Raw genomic sequence first — 27,978 nt, forward strand, 5'->3', positions numbered from 1 at the left:
TGCCGAGGGAGGGGCTCGCTAAGCGCCGGTTCTGTGGCCGGTGGAGTCTGTTATTCGTGGCCACTTCAGTTCATGGCTCCTCTGGCGGGCACAGTCCCGTTGCAGTTCAGGATTAATGAAGTATAGAGAGGCAAGCTGTCATGGAGAGGATGCGAGGGAGATTGGGACTATGGAGGGCAGAAATGGGCTTGAAGTAGTGGACGTAATGGCTGTATTGAGGTCTTAGAATTTTTTTGTTTGTTTAGTTTTTCGAGTTTTAGTTTCTCTTTGTAAGAGCCCTGGTTATCCTGGAACTCCCTCTTGTAGACCAGGTGGCCTCAAACTCAGAAACTTGCCTGCCTCTGCCCCCTGTGTGATAGGATTAAAGCCATGAGCCACCATCGTCTGGATTTTTTTTTTTTTGCCCCCCGGGGAACTCATGTGTCCCTGGCTGGCCTAGAATTCACTCACAGGATTACTAGTTATCTTTTGTAATGGTGGCCGGGGATTTTCTTCTATTTAAGCTACTATGTAATTTTATGACCTCGTTTAAGGGTCTCTTTCCTATGAGTAAAATAGAGTAGTTTTAGCTGGCTTTAGTCTCAGAATGCTTGCTTTTTAAAATTTATTTATTTTTCCTTCTGAAGACACAGTCTCTCTGTGTAGCCCAGACACTTTCTATGCAGCCGAGGCTGAGCTCCTAAGTATAATCAATATTCTTGCCTTAGCCTCTGCAACATTGGAATTTACAGGCCCCTTTACTGCATCCACCCCAGAAAGCTTCTTGAGACTTGGAGCATTAGTTTCTGTCAATATGATAAGAGACGAAAAGTGATTCTCGTGGCTGCAGATCTGGGACACAAAGGCCCAGCCTAGCCTTCTCAGCCTGCCTAGGTTCTGTCCAGACACCGCCCTTAATTTCTGATGAGTGCTGGATCTAACTGGGATGGTGGGTGAGAGAAAGCAGAATTATGGTCCCTGTGGTCTCTTTAGTCAGTGATTTTTAATATTGAGTACTGTGCTCCCTCCTTTCAAAGAGGGAAAAAATTCTTAGAGAAACTTGGGCAAAGAGCACTGAATTCTTGTTTAAGAAACATCGGCTTTATATGTTTTGGGTGATAATTGTGTGTTATTTTGATCTTTAGCAGTACAGGCCATGGTAACACACATATGCTTTAGAATTTGAGGGCAGCCTGACAACAGGATGGACACCAAATGTGTTGCATTTGCAAAGGCCTGACACTAGTTTAGCATGTATAAGACTGTGTGAGAAAGTGCCCTTGGGGACTCATAAATGTGAACTCAGTAATGAACACTTGATTTCTTCTTTGAGATAGGCCTCCCTATGTAGTCTTGGCTGTTCTGGAACTGGCTATGAAGATCAAATTGGCCACAAACTCACAGAGATCCACCTGCCTGTGTCTTAAGAGTGCTGGGATTAAAACATGGTAAAAGATTACTTGACAAAAATTGTATATATTTATGACATTTAAAATAACACTTTGAAGTTTATATATTTTGAAATGGCTAAATCAGTCTAAATAACCTCATATAATTGTTTTTTGGGGAGACATTTAAAATTTTAGTGATTTTTTCAAGTATATGCTGCTACTATAGTACTTTATATACTTTAGATTATTATGTATGAGCTTTTGGTCTTCTTTTCTTTAAAAAGTTATTTAATTAATGAATTCATTTATTTATTTTTGATGGTTAGGATCAACCCAGGACCTAACTTATGCTTTGCATCACTGAGCTATTCCTCCTTCACAATTATGATCTTAGATAAGCATAAGACAATAGTGAACTAGGGGTGTAGCTCAGTGGTAGAACACTTGCTTTGTACATTGAGGCCCTGAGTTTAATTACCAGAGTAGCAGGTGGTTGGGGTGGGATTAGACAACTGAAAATATAGGAGTCATTTTGTGGGTTGTAGACTCAAAAGTAGCATTGATTCTGTGGTTATAGTGACAGAGACAAAGGAGTCTCTCTTTTTGAAAAGAATTATTTTTATTTTATGAGTGGTTTTTCTTTTTGTTTTTTCAAGACAGAGTTTCTCTGTGCAATAGCCCTAGCTGTCCTGGAAGTCCCTCTGTAGACGAGGCTGGTCTCAAACACACAGAGATCATCCTGCCTACCTCCTGAGTACTGACATTAAAAGCATGTGCTACCATGCCCGATTCTATGTTACAGTGTTTTGACTGCATGTATGTACGTATGTGGTATGTGCATTGTGTGTGGCCAGTGCCTGCAGAGGCCAGAAGAGGGTGCCAGATTCTCTGGAATTGGACTTACAGAGATGGTTGTAAGCCTTCATGTGTTCAATGTGTATTGAACCCTGATCCTCAGCAAGAATAGTATGTGCTCTTAGCTGCTGATTCTTCTTTCTATCCCAGTTATTAGGAATCTCTTAATGAATCGTTTTTATATAGCAAGCATAGCTTTGAATATCTGCCAGTGTTCCCTGTGATTCTCAGATTACAGTAGGGTGGTGGGTTCCCCATAGCAACAGTGACCACAGTTGCCTGCTTACTAAAATATTTGCTTTTTAAGAAAGCAATGTCCCCACTTTATCCTCTTAAGAAAACAGTGTATGAAGAGAGATACTTATTAATATTTTTGTGATTATTATTTATGACAGCAAAGTACTCAGAATAATATTTGACAGCTATGGACTGAGCAAATGAAGTATGTGCTGATTTATTTGGTAAATTATATTTATCACATGGGTGATATAGTGCACCCCTATAACTCCAGCCCTCAGAAAGCTGGGCCAGGAGGATAGAGAGTTTAAGGTCCTCTTAGGATACAGTGAGACCCTGTCTGAGAAAGCAAACAAATTAAAGGTTTCAAATTTTCTGATTCCTAGACATCTCTTAGAGTTACCTAGCAAATGATCACCCAGCATCTATGTTTTGAAAAAAGATTCTAAAAGTGTTTATGTGTTTGTGTGTGTGTATACATGTGTGTGGGCACATGTACGCTACACATGTGCCAGTAGCCACAGAGGCCAGAAGAAAACTCTACTGGATCTTAAGTTACATATGGCTTAGAGCCACCCAATGTGGGTTCTGGGACCTCTGGAAATGCAGCAATTGTTCTTAACCCCTGTCTCATCTCCCCGGCCCCTAGAATCTATATTTTTAAAGAATGTTTTCAGATGAGATGTTCTTATATTCAGGTATAGAAATAGGTCTATTTTTTTATATATCCCCAGTCACAGTCCATGGAGGGAAGTCAAGGCAGGAACCCAAAATGGGAAGGAATCTGGAGGCAGGAGCTGATGCACAGGTCATGGAGAGTGATGCTTACTGACTTCCGCCTCATTTCTTGTTCAACCTGTTTTCTTACAGAACCTGGGACCACCAGCCCAAGTGGAACCAGCCACAGTGGGCTTGACCCTCCCACATCAATCCCTAATTAAGAAAGTTCCTTGCAGGTTTGCCTACAGCCTGACTTCTGGAGGCATTTTCTCAGTCGAAACCTCCATTTTGTCTGCTCTCAGGTGACTTTAACTTGTGTCAAGTTGACACAAAACTAGACAGTACACCCACAAAACCATCTTGTCAGCCCTAGTTTACTTCTTGCTGCCATTGACACTATGCATACAGAAACAAGGGTGGAAAGGTTAACTTTGGCTCAGGGTCAGTGATCTGCAGTCTATCACAGCAGGGTGGGCATGGTGCAGTGGCTCAGTCCATGGCAGCAGAAGTGTGTGGCAGTGTTACTCATGTCATGGATGACCAGGACAAGCAGAATGACCAGAACTATGTCTTGGCTGTAACCTTAAAGGCCACTCCTAATTATCTAATTCTGCCAGGAAGCAGGGCTTCTGGAAGGTTCCATCGCCTTCCCAGTTAGTGTCACCAGCTGGGGAACAAGTGGTCAAAACATGAGCCTCTGGGAGACACTGCAGATTCAAACCATGTATTCCATTAGTGAAAGAGATCCATTTATCTAATGACTTCTGGTGACAGTGGGAATTACTTTCTGTAGCCCACTTCACTTTTGGATTAAGGAGAAACATTTCTACTGGAGTTTCTAGTCACTGCTTAAAAAATTAGTGATTAGAAAGAAATTACCTCCAAGCATGCAATTAGTACCAGAGGACTTATTGATCATGAGAGCTGGAAACTTATTCATTATTGTTTTATTTCATTTGTTGTATGAAACATGTATACATACATGCATACTTGTGCCTCTGCCTGCCCAGTGACAGGACTATAGGAAATCACTACCAGGTCCAGTTCTGGTTCTTTTGAATGGTTATATGGATGTGAGAGAAACAGCCCTTTTTGGGCCTTCACACTAGAAAGCCCTGTGTGGAATACTATGAGAACAGCAGAAGGTGAGTATTTCTCATCTTATCCACCATGTTTGGGACCAGCAGTGTCTCATACTTTGGAGTTTTCTGGACTGTGGCAATGTTGACATGGATTTGCTGATTGAACAATGCTAATCTGAATCTTAAAGCTGTAAATTAATCTGAAATCTGAAGATTTTTCAGGACACTTTGGGTTCTGGGTCATTGCATTTCTTGAATTGTGTGTTCTCCTGTTCTTGCTTCATAGGCTGGCTTGGACTACTCTGCAGGACAGCACTGCTGGACATTAGATACCAGCTTTATCCAGGCCCTCAAAAATTCAAGGCACAGATTATGAACTTCCTGACCCTGTTTTGCACTTGGTCCAAACTCTGGTGTCAGTACAGAGGACTGGCAAGCAGAACTACAGGTGTTGATATAGGAGAACATGGACCCAATGGCACCAGCATTCTTCAGGTTGGTTGGTTATTTATTGTGTTTGTGTGTATGTATATTTGTGTGTTCACCATGCCATGTATGTGTAGCTCAGAAGACAACTTATAATAGTTCTTTCTTTCCTTCTATCTTGTAAGTTTAGGATTCTGAACTTAGGCTTGGCAGCCAACTTCCTTACACATTGCCTCATTTTGCTGGCTCTGTTCTTCTAGTTTAATAATATCATCAGAGGCCACTGGAGAATAAAGAGACTGCCATTAGACTTTACTTCCCTTACTTTGTTTTGTGATGCTCCAAAATGTTGTGGATAGAACCCAGGTTTCCCACTTGCTAAGCAACAGGTCTACTTGTTGAGCTCTACCCCATCTCAGCATTGGGCATTTCTGCTGGGAAAATCATTTCCTGCATTAAACAAATTGACACATTGGCAATAGAAATCACAGGCCTGATCTCATGCATTCCCCTAGTCAACAGATGGCACCATATTTTAAAATTTGGTTTAAATTTCATATCAAGAGTAGAGAATATGACACATACCATGTATAGCCCAACATCAGTTTTTCAAATGCAATTCCCTAGTCTCTCAACCTGTGAAAGTCACTTTTTAGGCTATCTTGACTCCATATGTACAGTAGAGCTTCCTTGATTTCCTTTTCCTAGGCAGTGGCTCACTATGTAGCCCTGGCTTTCCTGGAACTCACTATGTGTAGACCAGGCTGGTCTTGAACTCAAGAGATCCACCTGCCTCTACCTCCTGAGTGTTGGGATTAAAGGTGTGAACCACTATACCAGGTTTTCAGATTAAGTTGCTGTGAGCCTATTCCATCGAGTATAACTTGGTTTGGCTTATATGAGGGGCTCATATGAATTTGAGGCTCTTTGGATTTGGGAGTTTTTCCTGAGACACTGGAGGAGTTTCAAGGACTCTCACTATAAGCTGCAAGGGCATGCACTCAGTTCGTACTTGTACTCTCCTTTCTGACATGTTCAGTCTCAGAGAAGTAGATGCTTGCTGCAGACCTCATTTTCCCCTGTGCATGCCTCCATGGTGGTTCCTAATACTGGGAAGTGAGAGAGAGAAAGGAGTGCAAGCAAAAACTGAAGTTTGGCTGTGTTGCTTGTGTCCTATCACCTAGCTAGAAGGAAGAGACCTACCTCCACTTCGGGCTACAGCAGACCTGGAGCGAGGTTAGTCTAGTTCTGTGAAGAAGAGAGCCCCACAGCACAGCTGCTTGCAACAGTTTAAAAGGCCCATGCTTTGTGAAAGGAAGAAATATCTTGAGCTTCTAATGTTTCTTTTGTTCTTTAATGTGCAACATGTAGCTTAAAGTATAAAAAGCACTATAGAAGAATATATGCAAAAGCAATGTACAAGAAAGAAGTACAGATGCAGAAAATTGCAGGTTAGACCAAGAGTGGATATTGCTATCAGAAGCAGGAAACTTCAGGCTAGACCAGGAGAGGGTGATGCTATCAGAATCAGGAAACTTCAGGCTAGACCAGGAGAGGACAGAGTTGTGGACGTCCTAGCTGCCTGCACTGGAAGAAAAGTCCCATAAGATACTATGACAGACACATCAAACAGTTTAGAGGAAAGGATCGACTCAATAGGTGACCAAATGATCACAATAAGAGCTATAAAGACCGTGCTCATGGTTCTCACTGGCAGCCTCATGTATAAAGTAAGCACATGGATAATTACTGAACATCAATGCACCCCCAAGGTCACAGACACACTTCCTGCTTAGTTGTCTAGTAAACAATTACATGTGAGATGACCTTAACACCGGATGTGTACTAGGCAAGTGTTCTGCCACTGAGCCCAATCCCTACCCTTTTTGCATTTTATTTTGAGCCCAGGGTAGGGTGCCCAGGCTAGCCTTGAAGTTGTGATCTCCCTGCATCAGCCTCTCAAGTAGGTGGGATAACAAGTTTGCATCACTAGGCCTAGTAACACTCATCTTCTGCCAGCTCTGAAATCTTTCCCTGAAGATCTTGGACATGGAAGTGTCCGGCTGCAGCGGGTCTTCAGAATGTTACCTTAGTTTCAATCCTACACTGACATCTAGTGTAGGCACCTTCTTCCTGAGTCAAGGAGTGATTTCCCTCCATGCCTGTTAAAAGTCAGAATTACCCACTACTTCTGGGGAGTCACGGCTGGTTCCTGTAAGAAGGAGCTGGGGACATTCAGGATCAGAATTATTTCTCTGTAAACACTGTAGTTGGATTTTGATTTAATATCTCAAAAGAGCCAGGGGGCTTCCATGAGACAGAGGTTAAAGGGAGAGAGAAAGAAGAGGCATGGTTGCAGATGACATTCCTGGATTGGTGGCTGCCTAAGAGGGTGGAAGGGCAGGAGGCCGGCCATCCCAGTGGACAAGATGCACATGTAGATTTTAGTGAGTCCAATACAGGTCTGCTCTGATGAATGCAAGGGGTTTTGACTTGTCCTTCGGACTTTATGTCTATTATTTTTTATTTTTGAAGGTATTCTTTCCTCTTTTTCCATGAAAGCATTTTCTGCCCAGTGACCTTGTTATGGCTTTGGAGGGACGTTCATACCTGCAGAGCATCTGTGCATTGAACAGCATTCATGTGTCCACCCTTGTGCTCATGATCACAAGCTCATGAATTTAAGGTGCCAGTGTCATTTTCCTGTAACAGGTAGATATCAGACAGGGAACTGAAGTCACTTAGGGAAATTGTTACTAATTGTGATTATTCATCTATTTTGGCACTTAGTGTGTGTAAAATGACATTTATTGGGGCTATCTCATTGGGATTTCAATTTTCCCTCTTCATCAACATGGAAGAAAAGTTCTTTTGAGAGGGGCTTAAGGCAGGTGGGATGGCAGGGCCCCACAGTGCTGAGGTGTGTATGTGGGGTGCAGACAGCATTTGTCAAGGAATGCAGCAATGACTGAGCAGCTGGTCCATGCTTCCTAAGTGGTGTGATTCCATAACATGCCACATCCTCTGTCACTGTCAATGGAGTAACAAGCAAGTTATTGTCCCAGGGAACTGCAGTGCCCCAGATTCCAATAAGAGAGAGGAGAGTCCTTCCATCAGCAGAGGTTACCAGCTTTCTTCAGGGCCATATTCTGGAATGCAAATGCCCCTGGACAGGGTACTAAGTAAACCCTGCCGTCTCCCAAGGTACATCTGTAGCCTGTGTCTCTGAAAGGGTCATGATGTGGAGGGAAACAAGGGAGCAGGTAGAGGTCAAAATTGGAGGTGGGCTGGGTTGAGCATCAGACTACATTCACTGGTTCCACTTTCCTTCCTAACAACAATAGATTCCATGTGACTAGTACAGAGCCTCTGGGATCTTACTTATCTATGTTGGATGTAACTAGGGTCAAGTAGCTTGTTTCCTTTCATTATCCCCTGGACATCTCCCACCAAGGATCCCCGTAAAGGATTGCAGGAAGACAGTATTTGAGGGGACACAGTTGTGAGGAGCTCACCTCTCTTTGTCACTTCCCTGAACTGACCTCTTTGCTATGCCTGGATGAAGCAGGCATGCTAAGTTCTGTGTGTTCTAAGCTGAGTTCTGTCTGTCTCAAGCACTGCACTTGTTAAAGTGTTCCCCCTTTCTATGGAGATGCCCTCTCTTCTGGAACCACAGAGCACACAGGCATTTCTCACTGTTCTTCCAAAGTGATCCCAGTTAATGCTGAATCCTCAGCAGAGAGCCATCACCAAGGGATATGAGATCTGTACATAAATTCACTCTGATGGCCAGAGAAGTCCTTCCTTCTCTTGAATTGGGAAATTCCTGGATGGTAATCAATGATGTTAATTTTCAGTACATGAGTTATGGACTAGACATTAATTAGAAGGGATAAAGCTGTGTGATAGATCACAGTATGAGATCTAGGACAGACATACACTCAAAGGGTACCCAGGAGATTTTCTTTTACCCATTAGTTAACAGATAATGAAGTGGGAAATCATCCCTGGTAGCTGAGTCTGAAGATAAATGTTTAAAAGCTGCTCCCCAATGTCACATGTCTGACCATTTATGCTCTCTGGGTTCCAGTGACAAGAAAATGACAGTGCAGAGCTTGCAGGAGACTCTGCCCCTTCTGATCCAGATGGGAGCCACCCCCTCTTTCCACCCAGTGTAACCTTTCTTTCCCAATCCATATATTTTGTCATCATTGAGAGGAAACTTTAAGTTGAAAGGGGACACTTGAGGTGTCAAGTCTAGCAAGTCAGAAATAGCAGAAATAGTTCAACAGCAAGGCAGCATCAGGGGTTTAGTCAGAGTGCTGACCAACCGTGTGTGTGTGTGTGTGTGTGTGTGTGTGTGTGTGTGTGTGTGTGTGGTGTGGTCTGAGAGAGGGTTCCATAACTGTCACCTTCATGATGAACACTTATGGCCTGAAGGCAGATGTGGGATGTATTGACCGCTGGTCAGGAAGTAGATGGGGAAGACCTATTACTCAGGTGCAATGGTCTGGATCATGAATGTCCCTCTAAGGCCCATGTCTTAAAGGCTTGGTCCTTGTGGGGAGGGCTCTAAGGGGAAGCAATGGAACCATTAGGATGTGGGGACATGGGAGAAATTAGGTTATAAGGAGGACTGTAAGACCCTGGCCCTTCCTGACTTTCCTTGCTTTTTGACTTATATGATGAGCAGTGCTTTCTGTCTCTGCCACTCGGCACACTTGCCATAAACCTAAAGCAGTGGGGCCATGTGACCTGGAATGAGAGCCTTCAGAACCCTGAGCTGCAGTGTCCTCTGCTTTGGACTCTGTGTCCCAGGGCTGGCAGGACTCTGGCTATGTGTAGTCTTTAGGCTCCCTCCTCCTGATTGTCAAGTGCTTTTTCTTTTTTCCATTTTTGGGACTCATTACCTTACCAACTCTTGTGGCTCTTGTTTGTGTCCTGTTGCCTTCCTATGGCTGTCATTTTGACTACAACAAAAAGTTGTTGCTGATACCAACCATTGCTTGAAGAATAATGGTGTACTATTCACACACAGGACCTTGTGGCATGCAAGGTCCAGCTTCTGGTCTGCCACTCCACGTTTGGAATGGCTGCAGCATCTGTATGCACATCTTCATGTGATATGATTATTGTCCACCAGGAAGCAAAGTGGCAACATTGAAATGATCTCTCACCAATTTGTTTTCATCACCTTGGCTTTCCAGAGGCTTGGTGTAGAAGGAGTCCAGCAGCATTGGACATGTGCTAAGGGCGACAGTTGGTTGACAACAGTTCTGGCTGCCTGCCAGTGAAACTGAAGCATCTCCTGCAGGCAGGCTACAATCAACTTTTCCCTCTTGATGCTGTGTGGCAGATGCAGCTTCCCTGGTACAGCCTCCTGTAGCAAGCTTTCCTGTGGGACTATCTTTGGATTACCAGCCCTTAAACAATGACTGGGAGATTTCTTATTAATTGTGAAAGCTTGGCCTTTAGCTTAGGCTTGTCCATCCAGCTCTTTGTTTTAATATGAATTTAAAAAGTATATTTTTTATTACGGAATTTTTATATACCAATTTTTATTCATTTTATATACCAATATCCCTCCTCCCACCCCTCCAGCCTTCTGCCCCCAACCCATTCTCCATTCCCTCCTCCAACATGTTATGGCCTCCCATGGGGAGTCAGCAGAGCCTGGTACATTCAGTAGTGGCAGGTCCAAGCTCCCCCTCCCCCGCTCCCTGCATCAAGACTGTACCAGGTAGTTGTTCCTTCTGTATTAAGGCTATACCATAGGTTGTAGGCTCCAAAAAGCCAGATCATGCACCAGGGATGGATCCTGATCCTACTGCCAGGGTCCCCTTAAGTAGATTGAGCTACACAACTGTTTGGCTTATGCACAGTCCTAGTCCAGTCCCACAGAGGCTCCACAGCTATTGGTCCATATTCCAGCAATTACTCAAGCTACAATTCAGAACTGAACAGTTTAGTAGTCCCTTCCCTCCCACATCACCATTCCAAACAACAAAAAGGAAAGGAGCACTTACACTGGGCATGGAAATAATAGGGAAAGCATGTGTAGAATTAACATTGATGGACCTTGTGATATCTTCATTTAATGGATACCACATCTCCTGGAGACCCACAGCACAGGACATGCTGGAATTATCTACAAAGTCTTCCAAAGAAGTATTACTCAGGACTAGGCAATCATGAAAGCTGCCTTTCAGATTCAAGGAGATATCATTGGTATTATTCTTGCCAGCTGTCTTGGAGTTTTACATTGCTGGCAGCAGTACCAATTTTCCAATTAGAAGAAAATACAGCAGGAAAAACAGGGCTATTAATACTCACAGACAGTAACACAGGTGGATTTCTTACTAAACTCCATAACGGCTCAGCTTCTCCCTGAGGCATCATCATGGGCATCATCATTAGCCACAGTATCCACTGATGCATTTTTATCAATCTCTTCTGCTGGGCGTATACACTTTTCTGGGAGCCAAATGGGCTTTTCAGCACCTGGAGGATAAACACACACAGCTCCCCTCACCCTGGCCAACATAGGTGCAGGAGGCTGCCAGGTACGGGTGGCTAAATCCTTCCATCGCACCTTAGCATCAGAGACAGAGGGGCCACCAAAATGCCTCTGAGCTGCTGAAACTCCCTTGCTGTCAACAAGCAAAAAAATTTAAAGTAAAAAGTGTAATGGAAAGTAAAGCTTGAGGTCCTTGTATATCCCTATACATCTTACCCTCTTTTATTTTTTGCAAATAAGTTTTAAGATGTTGATGAGCCCTTTCCACTATGGCTTACCCCTGAGGGTTATAAGGAATGCCAGTCTTATGAATAATATTCCAATGTTTACAAAATCCTGCGAAGCTGGCACTGGTATATGCAGGACCATTATCTGTTTTTATATGCCGAGTAACCCCCATATAGGAAAAGGCTGAAATTAGATGTTTTTTAACATCTTGAGCACGCTCTCCTTTATGCAGAGAGGCAAATATTAAATGAGAAAAGGTATCCACTGACACATGCACATAGGCCAATGGTCCAAAGCTAGAAATATGAGTAACGTCGGTCTGCCAAAACTCATTTGGGATAAGTTCTCGAGGATTGACACCCAGCGAAGGCACATGAATAAATGGTGCACATATAGGACAGGAGGAAACTGTTTTTGAAGTCTCAAGTCTGGAAAAACTAGTATGATGTTGCAAGGTCTGAGCATTAACATGAAATTTATGATGAATTGTAGAGCATTATCGTAGGCGGTAACAGTAGGAAACAATTGAACATTCATGGCACCCAATAGTACTTCCCCTTGAGTATAATGATCTGCCAATTTATTGCCTTCAGCTAGTGGGCCAGGCAACTCTGTATGTCCTCTAAGATGCCCAACAAACACAGGATGCTTCCTTGCCCAGATTAATAGTTGAACTTGTTGAAGTTGCCTTTGCACAGCAGAGGGTGGGCCCATGTATGGGGCAGTTTCTGTAACCACAGTGGCCTTATCTACATAACAGCTATCAGTATAGATATTAAGGTCTTCTGTAGGAAACATTTGAAGAGCTAGCTGTAAGGCAAATAACTCTGCTTGCTGAGCAGACATGTTGGAAGTAGATACTCATTCAGTAATGTTCTCACTAACCACCACTGCATATCCATTTGCAGAGGCATCCATAAAGACAGTCCTTACATTATTAAGAGGGCTTTATTTTACTACCCTGGGAAAAATAAATGAATGAACCTTAAAACTTTCATTAAGTTTATGCTTAGAATAATGAGTATCTATCTGGCCATAAAAAGTACAGAGAAACAAATGCCAAGATTCATGTTCCTTTTGCAAAATATCTAACATTTCCTGTACATAAGGCAATACAAGATTTTCAAACATCTTTCCAAAGGTGGCCAAAGTGAGTTTCTTAGCTTTCCACAGTAATTGAATAACCAATTCATAATAAGGATTCAATACCTTAGTAGATGAAGCAGACAGATAAACCCAATGAATAGGCCCAGTCTGCCAAAACACTCCAGTGGGAGAGAATTTGGAAGGCAAGATTAATAATTGTAAAGGCCGACCATAATCCATCTGCTGAACATGTAAATCTAATAAAGCCTGTTCTACTTGAGCCAATGCCGCTTTTGCTTCTGTGGTTAATTCCCATAATGATGTAGGTGAAGAATCTCCTTTAAGAATATCATAAAGAGGCTTTAGATCTCTAGTAGGTATCTGAAATATAGGTCTAAGCCATTGAATTTCTCCTAAAAATTGCTGCCATCGATGCAAGGTTTGTAATTCTGCAATTTTAAATTGTAACTTTTTGCAATATTTGTTAGCATTCTCATAAGCCAACTGCTTAATAACGGGCATAGCCTGATCAGAGTCCCCAAATATCTTTCCAGCTAGTTGTAAAAAGCATGAGACAAAGTCAGCATATGGCTCAGAAGGGCTCTACAGCACTTTTGATATCTGTTCTCCTGCAGCTACATTAGATAGTGATTTCCAGGCTTGCACTGCGGCAGCAGCTATTTGAGCATAGGTACCGGGATCATATAAAATCTGTTGTTGAAGGTTAGTATACTGTCCTGATCCCATGAGCATGTCATAATTTCTCTGGGGTTGTCCAGCTTGAACATTTATGTGAGCGAGTTCTAAGCATTTCTCATGATTTTCACTTTTCCATAGTAAATAATCACCCCCAGATAACACAGCTCAGCAAAATTGCTGCCAATCACTTGGCGTCAGATGATTAGCAGATAATGATTCAAACAGCGTCACAGTGAATGGAGCCTGTGGCCCATAATGGCTCACTACCTCCTTCAACTGCTTCATCTTTTTGAAAGTTAAAGGAACATGCTCCCAGACCACCTGGCCAGCTTGATTCTGAGTTTCAATTACTGGATATGTTTCATGCCACACCACCCCTTTTTTTGCCTATATTTTTCCTCCCCTAACCAATGAGGATTTCTTGGTGGGGGTCAAGACAATAGAGGTGCAGAAGGTGCTGACTGTGCTTTCACTTTGCATGGTACAATTTGTGTTGTTGTTCCTCTATCTCTTTTTCTAGCTGCTCTTCCTCCTCTACTAAATCTTAGACAGAGGCAAGATCATCGTCTTCTTCCTCATCCATTAAATCCTTCACAAATATCCTTATACACTCTTTACAGGGACCTCAACTTCTTCCTTTTCCCCTTTCAAAGATTCATTCATATCTGCCTCCTAATTGCTCGCCCTCTGAAAGTTGCTGTTTCACTTTCACTTTATCAGTCAGAAGAGCATCTTTCACAAGTCTCCATAGAGAAAATGCAGCTGTGGAAAATATATCTGTGCCTTTCTCTTGCAACATCGTTTGTAAATCTCTTTTTACTTATTCCCAATCTGGAATATTCAAACCTCCTCCCATCAGAAACCAAGGACTTGCTTCAGCTATAGTGTCCACAAATGTGAGTGCGGTGCTAGACTTAATTCCTGTTCCTTGCTTACTTAACTTAATTACCTTAACTCAGTGGCCAACTGAGCTTTTGCAGTAGAATTACCCATGGTACATACCAATGTTTCAATCCTCCACCCCTCCCTTTAGGGTGAGCCTTGTTCACTTACCCCTCTTTCCAGATCTCGGTGGAAACTCCACTTGCTGCGACCCGCCCAGCTGGAGCACGAAATCTGGCAAGGGACACCGAGGTTAAACAGCACTCAAGATACCCAATCTCAGTTCATCAGGGAAGCAGCTCTCTTTATTTGTACCAACATGGGCTTATATACCCCTCCAACAGCAGGGGTCAAGGAGTGGCTACTCTGTATCCAGAGGCAAGCCAGACACTGCTTTCCAAACAGGAAAAACCACAGGGGAACTGATCCCCAGCACCCTCCAGAAACCAACTGCACATTTTTCACAGAAACACCTTAACTGGGACAGGACAAAAAAAGGGCATTTAAAATTAGGGCAGCAAACTTATTGCTGCCGAAAATTTTTACTATGTTAATCCTACCTATCCATGAACATGGGAGATCTTTCCGTTTTCTGATAACTTCTTCAATTTCTTTCTTCAGAGACTTAAAGTTCTTATCATACAGATGTTTCACTTGCTTAGAGTTACCCCAAGGTATTTTATATTATTTTTGGCTACTGTATAGGGTGATGTTTCTTTGGTTTCATTCTCAGCCCTTTTATCATTTGTATATAGGAGAGCTACCGAATTTTTTTTGCATTGATCTTGTGTCGTGCCACATTACTAAAGGAGTTTATCAGCTGTAGGAGTTCCATTGTAGAATTTTTGGGGTCACTTATGTATACTATCATATTGTCTGAAAATAGTGAAAGTTTGACCTCTTCCTTTCCAATTTTTATCTGGCAATGGGACTTTTTTTTGGGAGTCCAGTCTATGTGGTATTGTGTAAGGTGCTTGTATCTTCATAGTCATTTCCTTCTTTAGGTTGGAAAAGCTTTCTTCTATGATTTTGTTGAATATATTATCTGTGCCTTTGAACTGGTATTCTCCTTCTTCTGTCCCTATTATTCTTAAATTTGGTCTTTTTATGGAATCTCAGATTTCTTGGATGTTTTGTGTTATGGCATTGTTTGTTTTAATGTTTTTTTTTTGATGAATCTATTTCTTCTCTTGTATCTTCAACACGCAAGTACTGGAATTACAGGTGTAAGCCACCACACCCCACTACCCCATCTCTGCCCATGGCTCTGAAGTCCCTCTGGGTCTCTGGGCTGCTTACCTTCTCTATGCCTCAATCTCCCCCCTTCCTGCCCACCTGTTGCCTGTCCAGTCCCTGGTAGGGGACGGCTGCCAGGACTCCCTGAGTGTTTCTATTCTTGGCCTGTGACATCCCAGGTACACCCTCAGCTGTGACCAAATACGGTTCTAAATGAGGAGCCTGTGGAGGGAAGGGTGCAGGCTTGCACAGATTCAGTGCTTCCTGTTGCCCTTAGGGCTGACTTAGTGCCGCTCTGACACCTCACTTCTAAGGAGAGCACCTTGGCCCTAACATGCCTGACCAGGCCTGTCCTAAAGCTGTTGGGTTCCTGGGGGTTCCCTGAAGCCCATTGGTATGGAGGTCCATGCTGACCTTCAGGAGCCTGAGGCACAGGCCATGGGAGGGAGGTTTGTGGTATGGCTGACTGTGCAGCTGTTGCTGGCTGTGCTGATAGCTGAGGCTTAATTTAGCTGCAAGGCCAGGGTCTGGGCAGATAAGCTGTGGATAGGGACAGGACCCACCCCTATGGTGCCCCTTAAATTGCAGGGCTTGAGCTGGGGTTGGGGATGCATATACTGAGGCCAGGTGAGAGGGTCCTGCTGCTGTGGTGGCCCACAAAGCACCTGGTGTCTCTCCACCTGTCTGCTTGCCTTTCCTGACTGGGCACTTTCTACCTTCCACATCCTCCAGCCTCATCCTTCTGTACCTCTCTCTGCCTGTGTCTTCCCCTTCATCTCTCTCTTCCTTCCCTCCCTCCCTCCCTCCCTCCCTCCCTCCCTCCCTCCTTCCTTCCTTCCTTCCTTCCTTCCTTCCTTCCTTCCTTCCTTCCTTCCTTCCTGTCTCTCTCTCTGTCTCTGACTCTCTCTCTTCATCTCTGTGCCTGATTTTCCCTGTCCCCCTCCTTCCCTCTCTCTCTGCTTCTGTATCTCTCTCTCTGATTTTCTATCTCCTTTTATCTCTACCTCTCTCCCTCTCTCTGGGTCTGTCAACCCAAAACTCCCTCTATCTCTGATGTTCCTGTATGTGTCTGTCTCTCTCTTGACCTGATTTTCCTTCTCTCTGTATTTCTCTTTCCATGTCTGTCTTTGTCTCTATCATCTTTGCCTTTCTCTATCTCTCTCCATCTCTCTGCCTCTCTCTGATTCTCCCTCTATCTCTGCCTGCTTGTTTCCTACGCCTTCCTTCCCATCTCCTAATTTCGGGTCTCTCTTTTCTGGGGCCCAGGCCCTGTGTTCTTTCCTGAATAAAGCTGGTTCTGTCCTGGCTCCCTCTTCTCTGCCTCCATCTTTCTTCCTGCTCTGCCCCCACCCACGCCCAGCCCAGATCCTGGGTGAGGGGCTCAGATCCGGCACAGGGTCATTCCTTCCTGCCTCACAACAGGACAGAGGGGTGGAGAGCAGGGACTCAAGACAAGGGAGGCAGGAAGGAAGGTCAGCCCAGATGGGGAACAGTGGGTCATGGGATGCAGAGGCTAGGCAGCACCCCACACCTGGCAGACCAGTTTCCCCTCCCCCTTGGACCAGGCTGTACCAGAGCCAGGAAAATGTGCTGTGGAATGTTCTGTATGGCAAATGTGTTGCTCTGATTGATTAGTAAATAATACATTGATTGGCCAGTAGACAGGCCGGAGGAAGTATAGGAGGGACAAGGAGGAGAAGAATTCTGGGAAGTGGAAGATTGAGTCAGAGACACTGCCAGCTGCCACCATGACAAGCTACATGTGAAGATGCCGGTAAGCCCCAAGCCACATGGCAAGGTGTAGATTTATAGAAATGGGTTAATTTAAGCTATAAGAACAGTTAGTAAGCATGGCCATACCATTTGTAAGCAATATAAGTCTCTGTGTTTACTTGGTTGGGTCTGAGTTGCTGTGGGACTGGCAGGGGACAAAGATTTGTCCTGACTGTGGGCAAGGCAGGAAAACTCTAGCTACAACAATGCACCCTTGTCTCCTGTCCTGACAGCTGGGGGCTCCTGCCTCCAGCTCCTGCAGAGAAGCCAGTGGTTTTCTGCTCTGCCCTAGGCAGGGGAGTGACCCTGAGTTCCAGGCCTTGGGCATCTGCCATTTCCAGTCTCCTGCCCTCCCCACTAGAAATCTTGAGAGCACCTGCTGTGTATGAGGTCCCAGACTCTGGGCTCCTTTCCCTCCTGCACCCACACCCATTGTCATCTCTTATTCATCTCCTCCCTTTCTGCCCTCCTGGGAGAAGGATGAATACACTTTGACCCCTATTGTATACCAGGCGCTTCACTCACCCTCTCTTATCTCTTTACACCCTCCCCTCTCTCACCCCCTCTTCTCTCCTCTCTCTGTTTACTCTCTTCCAAGACAAAGAATACATTTATTGAGTACTGCTAGTATGCTTTCTCTCTCTTGTCCTCCAGTCCCCACTAACAATGGTCTCTGCCAGCCTCTGCTTCTTGCTTCTCTGCCTGGAGAATATGGGCATTTATTGGGCACCAGCAGTATGCTAAGCTTTTAATAAACACTTCCTTCCCTTTCCCTTCCTCCCTTCTGTCCTTTGCTTCCTACTGGCTCCCCCACACATACCCCAGGAAAAGGAAACGGCACTAATTTAGCACTGACTGTGTACCAAGCAATCCACACCTGTGCCTCTCTTGGCTCTCTGTCTCTTCTTCTGCAGGGGAAGCTACAACTATTCCAGAAAGAGGGATGGGGTGCCCTTTGGGAGTACAGTGAGGGTAAGAATGCACCAGCACTCATCTCAAGGAACAAATGTGGAAACTAAGGCTGATGGGAAGAGGCTGCACCCCCTACAGCTGGCCTGGGTCCCCTACTCCCCTCTTTCCTCCTCCCAATGTGATTCCCACTCTGTGTCTCTCACACTCTCTGTCACATGCCATCTTTCTCTGACCTCTTCCCATCTCTTCCCACGTGATATGGCCCCACAAAGCTCCTCACATGCAATGCAGTACCTGATGCTTGGGCACTCCCATCATCACCCAACTCAGGCGCTGCAGCCTTCTCCCAGGCCAGCCATCTCTGTTTCCTTTTCCTCCTCTTCCTCCATGTCTTTGTCCTCCGCCTCCTCCTCCTTCCCCTCCTCCTCCGCCAATGTCTTCCTCTTCTCCTCCAGCTCTTTCTCTTCTTCCTCTCCATTGCCTTCTCCTCCTGTACCTCCATCTCCTTTCCTTCCTCCTTCTCTTCCTCCTCCATCTCCTCTGTTGCCTCTCTCCTCCTATTTCTTCCTCCTCCCCCTAATTCTTTTCCTCCTACCCCCTTTTCCTCTTCTGTTCCTTTTCCTCCTCCATCTTCTCTTCCTGCATCTCCTCCATCTCTTCCTTGTCTTTCTCCATCTAGTCTCTCCCCTTCTTTATCTCATTCCCTCCCTCCATTTTCTTATGTCTCTTCCTTCCTTCTTCCTCATGCTTCTCCTACTCCATTTTTCCTCTTCCTGTTTTATGTCTTCTTCCTCTGCCTCCAGCACCTTCTACTTCATTTACTTTTCCTCCAATTCATCTTCTTCCTCCATCTCTTTGTCTTCTATCTTCTGATATTCCCCATCCCTATATCGCCCTCCACCTCCTTCTCCTCCTCCATGGCCTCCTTTTCTTCCATCTCCTCCTCCTCTTTCTCAGTATCTTCCTGGTACTCCTCCATATCCTTCACTTCCTCCTTTTCTACATCTTCTTTCTCTGCCTCTTCATCTTCTATCTTCTTCCTCTCTTCCTCCTTCCCTTTTATCTCCTCCTTCATCTTTCCTGATTTCTTCTCCATTTCCTTCAACTTCTATTCATCCTAATCTTCCATATCATCTTCTTCCATCTTCTCCACTATCTCTTCCTCCTTCTCCATCTCCTCCTCTTCCTAGTCTTCCTCCTGTGTCTCTTTTGATCCTCTTCTCCTCCTCCATCTCCTGCTTCTTCTCCATCTCCTCCCAGCCTTTATCCCCTTCTTCCTCCATCTCTTCTCTTTCTGCTTCTTTACTTTCCCTCTCTCATCTTTCTACAGCTACTCCTCATTTTCTCCTTTCTCTTACATATTTTCTTATCCATCTCATCCTTTTCCTTCACCTCTTCATCTTCACTGGCTCCCCTTCTCCTCATCCTCCATCTCCTCCTCCAATTATGTCTCTTAATCCTCTGATTCCCAATTTCCCACCCAGTCTTCTATAGTATCCCCTTCCTCCATCATTTCTTCCTCTGCCATCTCCTCCCTCTCTTCCTTCTCCTGTTTATTCAACACCTTCTCCTCATCTCATATACATCCTCTTCCTTTCTTCCTCCTCCTTCTCCAACTCATCTTCTATATCTATTTCCCTTCTTCCCTCTGCTTGCCCTCCATCTCCTTATCCTCCTTCATTTTCTTCTCTTCCTTCATCTCCATATCCTCCTATTTCTCTACTTCCTCTTCTTCCTCTGTTTTCTTCTTTCTCCTTTCCTCCTCCATATTCCTCTCTTCCTTCTCTGCTTCTAATCCCCTTCATCATCTTTTCTTCTTTACCCTCTCTTACTTCATTCTTATCCTTCATTTCTCTTCTTCCCTCCTCTCCTCTTATTCTTCTTCCATCGTCTATCTTCCTCCATTCCCTTCTCTTCCTCCTCTTCCATGGCCTTCTCTTCCACCCCGTCCCTTTCTTCCATGTCCCATGTCATCTTCTGTACTCTTCTGTCATTTCCTCCCTCTGCCTCCTCTTTCTTTTCCTCCTAATCCTTTACCTCCTTCTCTCCTTTCCCTGACCCTCTACCCTTTTACCTCTTCCTCTACATTCTTTCTTTCATCTTCTCCTTTTCTTTCATATTATTCTTCTCCTTATCACCATTTTCCTTCTTATGTTCTCTTTTCCTTTCCTCCATTAACTAATCGTCTGTTCTTCTCTTCCTTCCCCTTCCCTTTCTTCCATCACTTTCTCCTCCTCTTCTTTCTCATTGTCCCCTCCCTTTCTCCTTTCTCCTGTCTCCTCCTCTTTATCTTCTCCTCCTGTTCCATCTCCTCCTGTTCTTCCTTTTCCTGTTCTTTATCTCCTCCTCCTCTTCCTTTTCTCTTGCTCCATATCATTCTCTTTCTCCTTGTCTTTTCCTATATCCTCCAGCTCCTCTTCTATCTCCCTTACCTTCCTCATTCTTCTCCATCTCATACTTTCCCTCCTACTAACCATTTTCTTATTTCATCTTTTTGTCCTCCTCCTCTTTGTCCATTTCCTTTTTTACTTTCTCCTTGTCCCTCTTTTCTTCTTCCCATTTTCACTATCTTTATCTATTCCTCTTCCCTTTATCTTCCTCTTCTAGCTCCTCCATCTTTTCTTCCTCCCATCTTTCATTACCTTTTTCTACTCCTCTACTTTATATTTCTCTTCTATCTCCTCCATCTTTTCTTTTTTTTTTCCTTTTTTTTTTTGGTTTTTCGAGACAGGCTTTCTCTGTGTAGCTTTGCGCCTTTCCTGGAGCTCACTTGGTAGCCCAGTCTGGCCTCGAACTCACAGAGATCGACCTGCCTCTGCCTCCCAAGTGCTGGGATTAAAGGCGTGCACCACCATGCCCGGCTTTCCTCCATCTTTTCTTTATCTCATCTTTCACTACCTTTATCTATCCCTCTTTTCCTTTATCTTCCTCTTCTATCTCTTCCTCCATTTTTCTTCTACCACTGTATCCTCCTTCATCTCCTCTTTTTGTCTTCTTCCATTTCTTCTATCTCTTTCTTCTCTTCCCCTTTTCTTTTTTCTCTATCTTCCCCTCATCATTGTCCTAACTCTTCATCTCCTCCTCCCCTTTTATTTCCTCTTCTTCATCCATCTTTCATATTTATCTCTTGCTCTTCCTTCTCCTATATCTCTTGTTTTTGTCTATCTCTTCCTGATGAATCTCCTACTTATATTCCATCTTCTACTTTTCTTTATCTCCTATTTTTACATCCCTTCTTTCTCCATCTACTCCTTTACTTTCTTCTCCATCTCTTCTTCCTTCTGACTGTTCCTTTTCCTCCAACTCTTCCTCTTTCTCTTCCTTCTACTCTTCTATTTTTCCTCATATTTCTCAATTTCCTCCTCCTACATCTCCTCCTATCTCTTCCTCCTCTTTCATTGCCTCCACCTCACTTCTGTTGCTTCCTGCTCCATCTTCTCTTTCTCCAGGTCCTCCTCCATCTTCTCTCCCATTTCCTTCTCCTCCTCCATTTCTACTTCCTCCATCCTCTTATCATCTCTTTTTCTTTCCCCATCTCCTCCTCCTCCTTCTTCTCCACCTCTCCTTTTCATCTCCTACCTACTCAATCTTCAATCTCTCCTCTATTTCTTCCTCTTCCATACCTATTTTAATTTCATCCATCTCTGTCAGATGTTCCTCAATCTCTGTCTTCTGTCTGCATCCCTCAACCTTCCATCTCCTTTTTTTCATTCACCTTTCTCCTCTATCTCCTTTTCTTCATCCATCTCCTTTTCCTCCACCCCTTCCCTCTTCTCTAACTCCATGATCTCCTCACTCCTGTCCTCCTCCATCTCCCTTTCCATTTTCATCTCCATCTTTTTCAACATCCTCATTCATACCTTCCTGCCCCTCCTCATCATTCTACTCTTCAACATTCTGTCCTCTTTCATCTCCTCCTCACCCTCCTCTCTTCCACCTGCTCCTCCATCACATCTTCTTTTTCTCCATCACCTTCTTCATCTCTTCCATGATCTCCCATCTGCACCTCTTCGTTATATGTTCCTCATCTCCATCTTATTCCCCACTTCTTCATCTTGTCTTTCTACTCTTCCTCCTTCATATCTTCCTTACCTTGCTTTTCCATCCATCTCCTCCTCCATTATCTTTCTCTTCTCTGACTTTCTTTTCTGCTTTCTCTCTTCTGTATCCCACTCCTCTACCTCGTCCTTTGTCCTTTCCTTCATCTTCACCTCATTCATTTCTTCCATCTTTCCTTTGCCTCATCTCCTCCTCTATTTTCTCTTCCTCCTTCATCTTTTTCCTACTCCTTCTGTCTCCTCCTGCTGCTCCATCTTCTCCTTCTCCATCTTGTCTTTTTCCTCATCCACAACTGTCTCTTACTATTCTATCTATCTCCTCTTCTTTCTGTGATCCCTTCATCTCATCCTCTTCCATCACTTCCTCCTCCATTTCTTCTCCTTCATACCCTAACCCCCCATATCTTCCTCTTGTATCTCTTCTTTGCTTATCTCCTCCATATCCTCCCCCTGTTTCTCTTCCCTCCTCCATCTTCTTCCTTTCTCCTATCATCTCCCACTTCTTCTGTTTCGTTCCTCTCATTTTCTCTCCCATCTCACCTATTTTATACTTTTTCTCCTCATCTGTCTTCATCCCCCTACTCTCCTTCTCCAATTACTCCTTCTTCATCCATCTTCATCTCCTTCACATCTGCCTCCACCTCTGTCTTTCCCTGCCTTCATTTTCTCCCTTTTCCATTTCACTTTCTCTCTTGCTCCTGCACTTCCTTCCGCTCTTTTTCATCACGTCTTCTCTCCTTCTCTTCTTTGCTTCCTCTTTCCTCTTCTATCCTTTTTTCATTTACAATCCACCCTCCTCCCCTCCCTCTTCTTCAACTTCCTCTTTCTCCTTTTATGACTTCTCCACTTCCTCATTGCTCATCCTCCTTCTTCTACCCCTCTTCTTCCTCCATTGTCTTCCCCATTTCCACTTTTTCCACTTTCTGTCCCACCACTTCTTCCTCCTCTTTCTGCTCCCTTTTTCCCTCTTGCATCCTTTCTCTTCCTACTCTTCATACTCTTGTCTTCCCCTCACTTTCTCCTTTTCCTGCATTTCCTTATTCTAGTCCTATGGCTCCTTCTCTTCTTCGCCCTCCGTCTTTCTCCTTTTTCTTCCTCCTCTCCATCCTCATTCCTTTCCTCTCTCCTCTTCCTTTCTTTCCTCTGCCTCTTCACTTTCCTTTTTCTTCCCCACCATGTTCTTGACATTTTCTAAAATCCTCCTCGTCCTCCCTCCTCAGCTCTCTTCCTGTACTCTTCTTCCTTCCTCAGCTCTCTTCTTGTCCTCTTCCTCCTTCCTCAGCCCTCTTTTTGTCCTCTTCCTCCCTCCTCAGCTCTCTTCTTGTCCTCTTCCTCCTTCCTCAGCCCTCTTCCTGTCCTCTTCCTCCCCCCTCATCTCTCTTCCTGTCTTCATCCTTCCTCCTCAGCCCTCTTCTTGTCCTCTTCCTCCCTCCTCAGCCCTCTTCCTGTCCTCTTCCTCCCTCCTCATCTCTCTTCCTGTCCTCTTCCTCCCTCCTCAGCTCTCTTCTTGTCCTCTTCCTCCTTCCTCAGCCCTCTTCTTGTCCTCTTCCTCCCTTCTCAGCTCTCTTCTTGTCCTCTTCCTCCTTCCTCAGCCCTCTTCTTTTCTTCTTCCTCCCTCCTCATCTGTCTTCCTGTCCTCTTCGTCCTTCTTCAGCTCTCTTCTTGTCCTCTTCCTCCTTCTTCAGCCCTCTTCTTGTCCTCTTCCTCCCTCCTCAGCTCTCTTCTTGTCCTCTTCCTCCTTCTTCAGCTCTCTTCTTGTCTTCTTCTTCCTTCTTCAGCTCTCTTCTTTTCCTCTTCCTCCTTCCTCAGCTCTCTTCTTGTCCTCTTCCTCCCTCCTCAGCTCTCTTCTTGTCCTCTTCCTCCTTCCTCAGCTCTCTTCTTGTCCTCTTCCTCCTGTGATCTCTTTCACCTTCCTTCTCCTACTTTTCTTTCTCCTCCCCTTCCACTTTCTTATCTCCCTATATCATTTTATATCTCACTATATCTGCTTTCTCTCCTCCTCTTCTTTTGTCTTCTTTTAATCTTCCTCTCATTCCCTATTCTACTACTCTTTATCATCCTAGTCACTCTCCTCCACTTCCAAATATTTTCTCTTCCCTTCTCCTCTAACTCCTATCTCCTTTCTAGTTCATTCCCCTATTCCTAATCTTTCCTTCTGTACAACCCCTTCCTCATCCTCTCTACTTCTATTTCTCTCTTCCTACTTGCCCTCATCTGCATGCTCCACTTCTTCCTTCTTAGCCTGTGTCTCTTGTTCTTCCTTCTTCATTCATTACTTTCTCATCCTTCTACTAGTCCTAGTCTCTACTTTTCTGCCTCCTCTTCCTTATTCCTTTCCTTCCACTCCCTCTTCCTCCATGTCCCCCTCTCCTTTTTATTTCCTTTGTACTCTGGCCTCACTTCATCTCCTACTCCTTGATTTCTCTTTAATATTCTGCCTTCTATCTTCTCCTCTACTTCTGCACAACCTCTCTGCATCATCCCTTGTATAAGTAACTGACTTATTCAATAAGAAACACAGAACCAATGCAAAGATGAAAGCCCAAACGGTCAGAGCTAAGAGCCTTACCCTTTACTCTGCAGCTATCCTCTTCAGCCAAGAGAATTACTTCCTGTGTGTTTGTCTTTATAAAGACTTTCTGTTCTGCCTTCTCATTGGTTGTAAACTCAACCACATGACCACCTCATCACTGCCTGTCTGTACAGACCTCCAGGTCTTCTATGGTTGGTATTGAGATTAAAGGTGTGTGTCTCCATGCGGGCTGTATCCTTGAACACACAGAGATCCACCTAGCTCTGCCTCCCAAAAGCTGGGATTAAAGGCATGCACCACGACTGCCCAGCTTGCTATTAGCTTCCTGCCTGCTGGCCTGCAACTGGGGCTGCAATTGGTGGGGGTTTGGGGACACGGGTTTTGCCCATAGCACTAAAGCCTAGAGGCTGGCGTGATCAGCTAGGAGAATAGACTCACCTCTTGGTCCAATCAGAGCTGGTAGAGTCTGTGTCTCATGGAGCAGCTGTGGTCTCGGAGGATGGGTGAGTTTGGGGGATGGAGTGGGACTTGTAGGTTACAGAGTCTGGGATGGTGGTGGTAGTCAGACTTGCCTGTAGAAGTCCTCCCTGCTGGCCTGCAACTGCGGCTGAAATGGGTAGGGGTTGAAAGATCATAATTTTTATATGTTTATTTTTATATCTTGCTTCTTTGCTGAAAATGCTTATTTGTTCCAAGCATTTCCTAGTATAGTTTATGAAACCTCTTACATATAGATCGTGTTATCTATGAGTAGGGGCAGACTCTTCCCTTTCTGTTTATATCCCTTTTTTCTTTCACTCTTACTGTTCTAAGACTTCAAGTGCTATATTGATAAAGGTGGAAAATGTAGGCACCCTTGTCAAAGTGCTGATTTTTTTCCTTAGTGTAGTAGTGGCTATACTTTTGTAGCCTTTATTATGTTGAGGTATGTTCCTTTTATTTCAAGGATCTTCAGCGTTTTGTTTTTTAAAATCATAATTGGTTGTTGGACTTTGTCAAAGGACCCTTCTGAATCTTTTGATATGGTCATGTGGTTTCTATCCTTGAGTTGATTTATGTGATATTTTACATTTGTTGTTTTACATATGTTGAACCAACTTTGTGCATTTGGAAGAAGCCAACTTGATAATGGTGGATGATGATTTTGATATGTCATTTGGTTTGCCAGTTTATTGAGAATTTTTGTTTCCATGTTCATTAGGAAGACTGGCCAAAATTTTTTTGTTTATTTTTTTAAGACAGGGTTTCTCTATGTATCCTTGATTGTCATGGAACTCACTCTGTAGACTCTATAAATCTCTAATAGAGATCTACCTGTCTCTTCCTTATAAGTGCTGGGATTAAAAGTGTGCACCACCATAGCCTGGCTGAATGAATTTGCTTAGTGTTGTTACTGGTTTTTTAATCAAGATGCAACTGGTTTTAACAGACAGAGTTGGGCCTCATGATTGTTCAGCAAGCATTCTTAATCATAGATTATCTCTCCAGCCCCTCAAGACACATAATTTTAAAAAGTCTGTCTGCTGGGTGGCAGTGGCATACACCTTTAATCCAGTACTTGGGAGGCAGAGCCAGGTAGATCTCTGTGAGTTTGAGGCCAGCTTGGTCTACAGAGTAAGATCCAGGACAGAGGCACAAAAACTATGTGAGGAAACTTGTCTTGAAAAACCAAAAAAAAAACAAAAAACAAAAAAAAAGCCAAAAACAAACAAACAAAAAAAAAACCAAAACCAAAACAAAAAACCAAAAGAGCCTCTCACTGAGTCAGAGGCTTGCCAGCTCTAGATGCTCAATGAACTATACTTTTGGGAAATTCAAAGCAATAATTTATGTGAATATGTGAGTCATGTGAGTATGTGTTGAGATCAGGCAAACAGAATGTCTAGACTGCAGGGAAGAATCTTTGCATCACAACCCTGCAATTCAGTAAGGTAGAAACCTGGGCAGAGACAGAATCTTCATGGAAACACATTCAGGTTCTCAGTGATGTGCGAAGGACTACCGAGAAGCAGAACTGACATTCACAAACAGTTCCTGAAGGACCATCTTGTGATGACATTGTATCTGTGACCTATCTCATGAAGGACTGTTCACCAATGGGACCAGTATCTATGACCTGATCTTAATCCCACAGAAACTACTCATAGGCAAGAAAGGCATTTGCAGTCTATTCCCTGAAGGACCATCAAGTGACAGGACCTGCATGTGTGACTTGGCTTCACAAAAGGCTACCCAGGGCTGCAACAGGTATCTGGGAGCCTGAGATGGACATCTAAGCTGCAAGAAACAATCCGCAACTGAGATTCTATACTTTCGTTCAACTCCCTCTCCTCCAAATTGATTCCTCCTTTATTTATGATCCAATGTCAATTCAGTATGCTAGCTCTGTTCTTCTCATCTCTCTGCTATAGTATGGCTTAACAGGATTACCTAATTGCCATTTTCCAGTTAGATTACTTGGTTCTGGTAGCCATGGCAACTAACAGAACAGAAAAGTATAGCAATAGCTAGGTTTAAGGTGATGGTAATGGAATTATTAACACTCCATTGGCTGTCTTCTTCTTTGTGGTATGAATGTTGTACTTTCTTGATGAGGTTCATTGACTAGAGCATGATTTGCAGTCACTAAGACTAGCATGTATGGGACAGTATTGCTGGAAAGCCATCTATGAGGTTGTATAGTGGTTGCTGCCAATCAAAGTAAGACATGCAACTGAAGCTGAGATGGCTGACGAGCAAGAATTTGCTCTGTAAGGAAGGAATTAAAGAAAGAGACTTGTGGCTAGTGTCTTCCATGTTATCTTCTCAAGAGATGAGTAATTGGATAAGAAAGAGGACGAGCCACAGGTGTTCACTTGATGTTTCTTTCTTACTGCTGAAAGCAGGAAGGGAAAGAGAATCCAAACTAGATTGGTATTAAAGAGCCCATCCTGGGATCCCAGTACTTGGAATGTATAAGAACAAGGTAAAGGTGATGGAGGATACTCCTCCTGCCTAATGCTGACCACAGGGAACGGAAAAAAAAAAAACCATGGTTCGTCATTCAGATGGAAGACTTTATTAATTGCCCGTTGAAGTCTGGAGAGATAGCCTAGTAGGTAGAAGCTGCTACTGCTTTTGCAGAGGACTCAAGTTTGGCTTCCAGCTTCCATACAGTAGCTCACAGTCATCTGTAACTCCAGTTTCAAGATTCTTGCCCCCTCTTCTGGCCTCAATGGGCATTGCAACCATGTGAAGTACGTACAGACATGCAGACTTGTGTATGTAAAATTAAAAATACCCAAACAGTGAGGCATGAAATATTTTTTCAAATTTCCACAGATAATTATGAGTTCATGTTTCTGTTTGTAAAAGCCAAGCTTTT

The 27,978-nt window shown here is 43.9% G+C and overlaps 2 long non-coding RNA genes across 2 annotated transcripts; one reads left to right on the forward strand and one right to left on the reverse strand.

Moving 5' to 3' along the window:
* Position 1: 1 nt before the first annotated feature.
* Positions 2 to 12,800, forward strand: LOC143274344 (uncharacterized). Its single transcript, XR_013052951.1, has 4 exons — positions 2 to 130; positions 1,317 to 1,427; positions 4,551 to 4,759; positions 9,898 to 12,800. It is a non-coding gene; the product is annotated as an uncharacterized LOC143274344 (long non-coding RNA).
* On the reverse strand, positions 11,054 to 25,163 carry LOC143274345 (uncharacterized). The gene is made up of 3 exons (XR_013052952.1): positions 25,053 to 25,163; positions 14,274 to 14,336; positions 11,054 to 11,191 (listed from the first exon to the last, which is right to left on the reverse strand). It is a non-coding gene; the product is annotated as an uncharacterized LOC143274345 (long non-coding RNA).
* Positions 25,164 to 27,978: the final 2,815 nt, after the last annotated feature.

The sequence above is a fragment of the Peromyscus maniculatus genome, chromosome 1 (assembly GCF_049852395.1).
Source record: "Peromyscus maniculatus bairdii isolate BWxNUB_F1_BW_parent chromosome 1, HU_Pman_BW_mat_3.1, whole genome shotgun sequence".
NCBI lineage: Eukaryota > Metazoa > Chordata > Mammalia > Rodentia > Cricetidae > Peromyscus > Peromyscus maniculatus.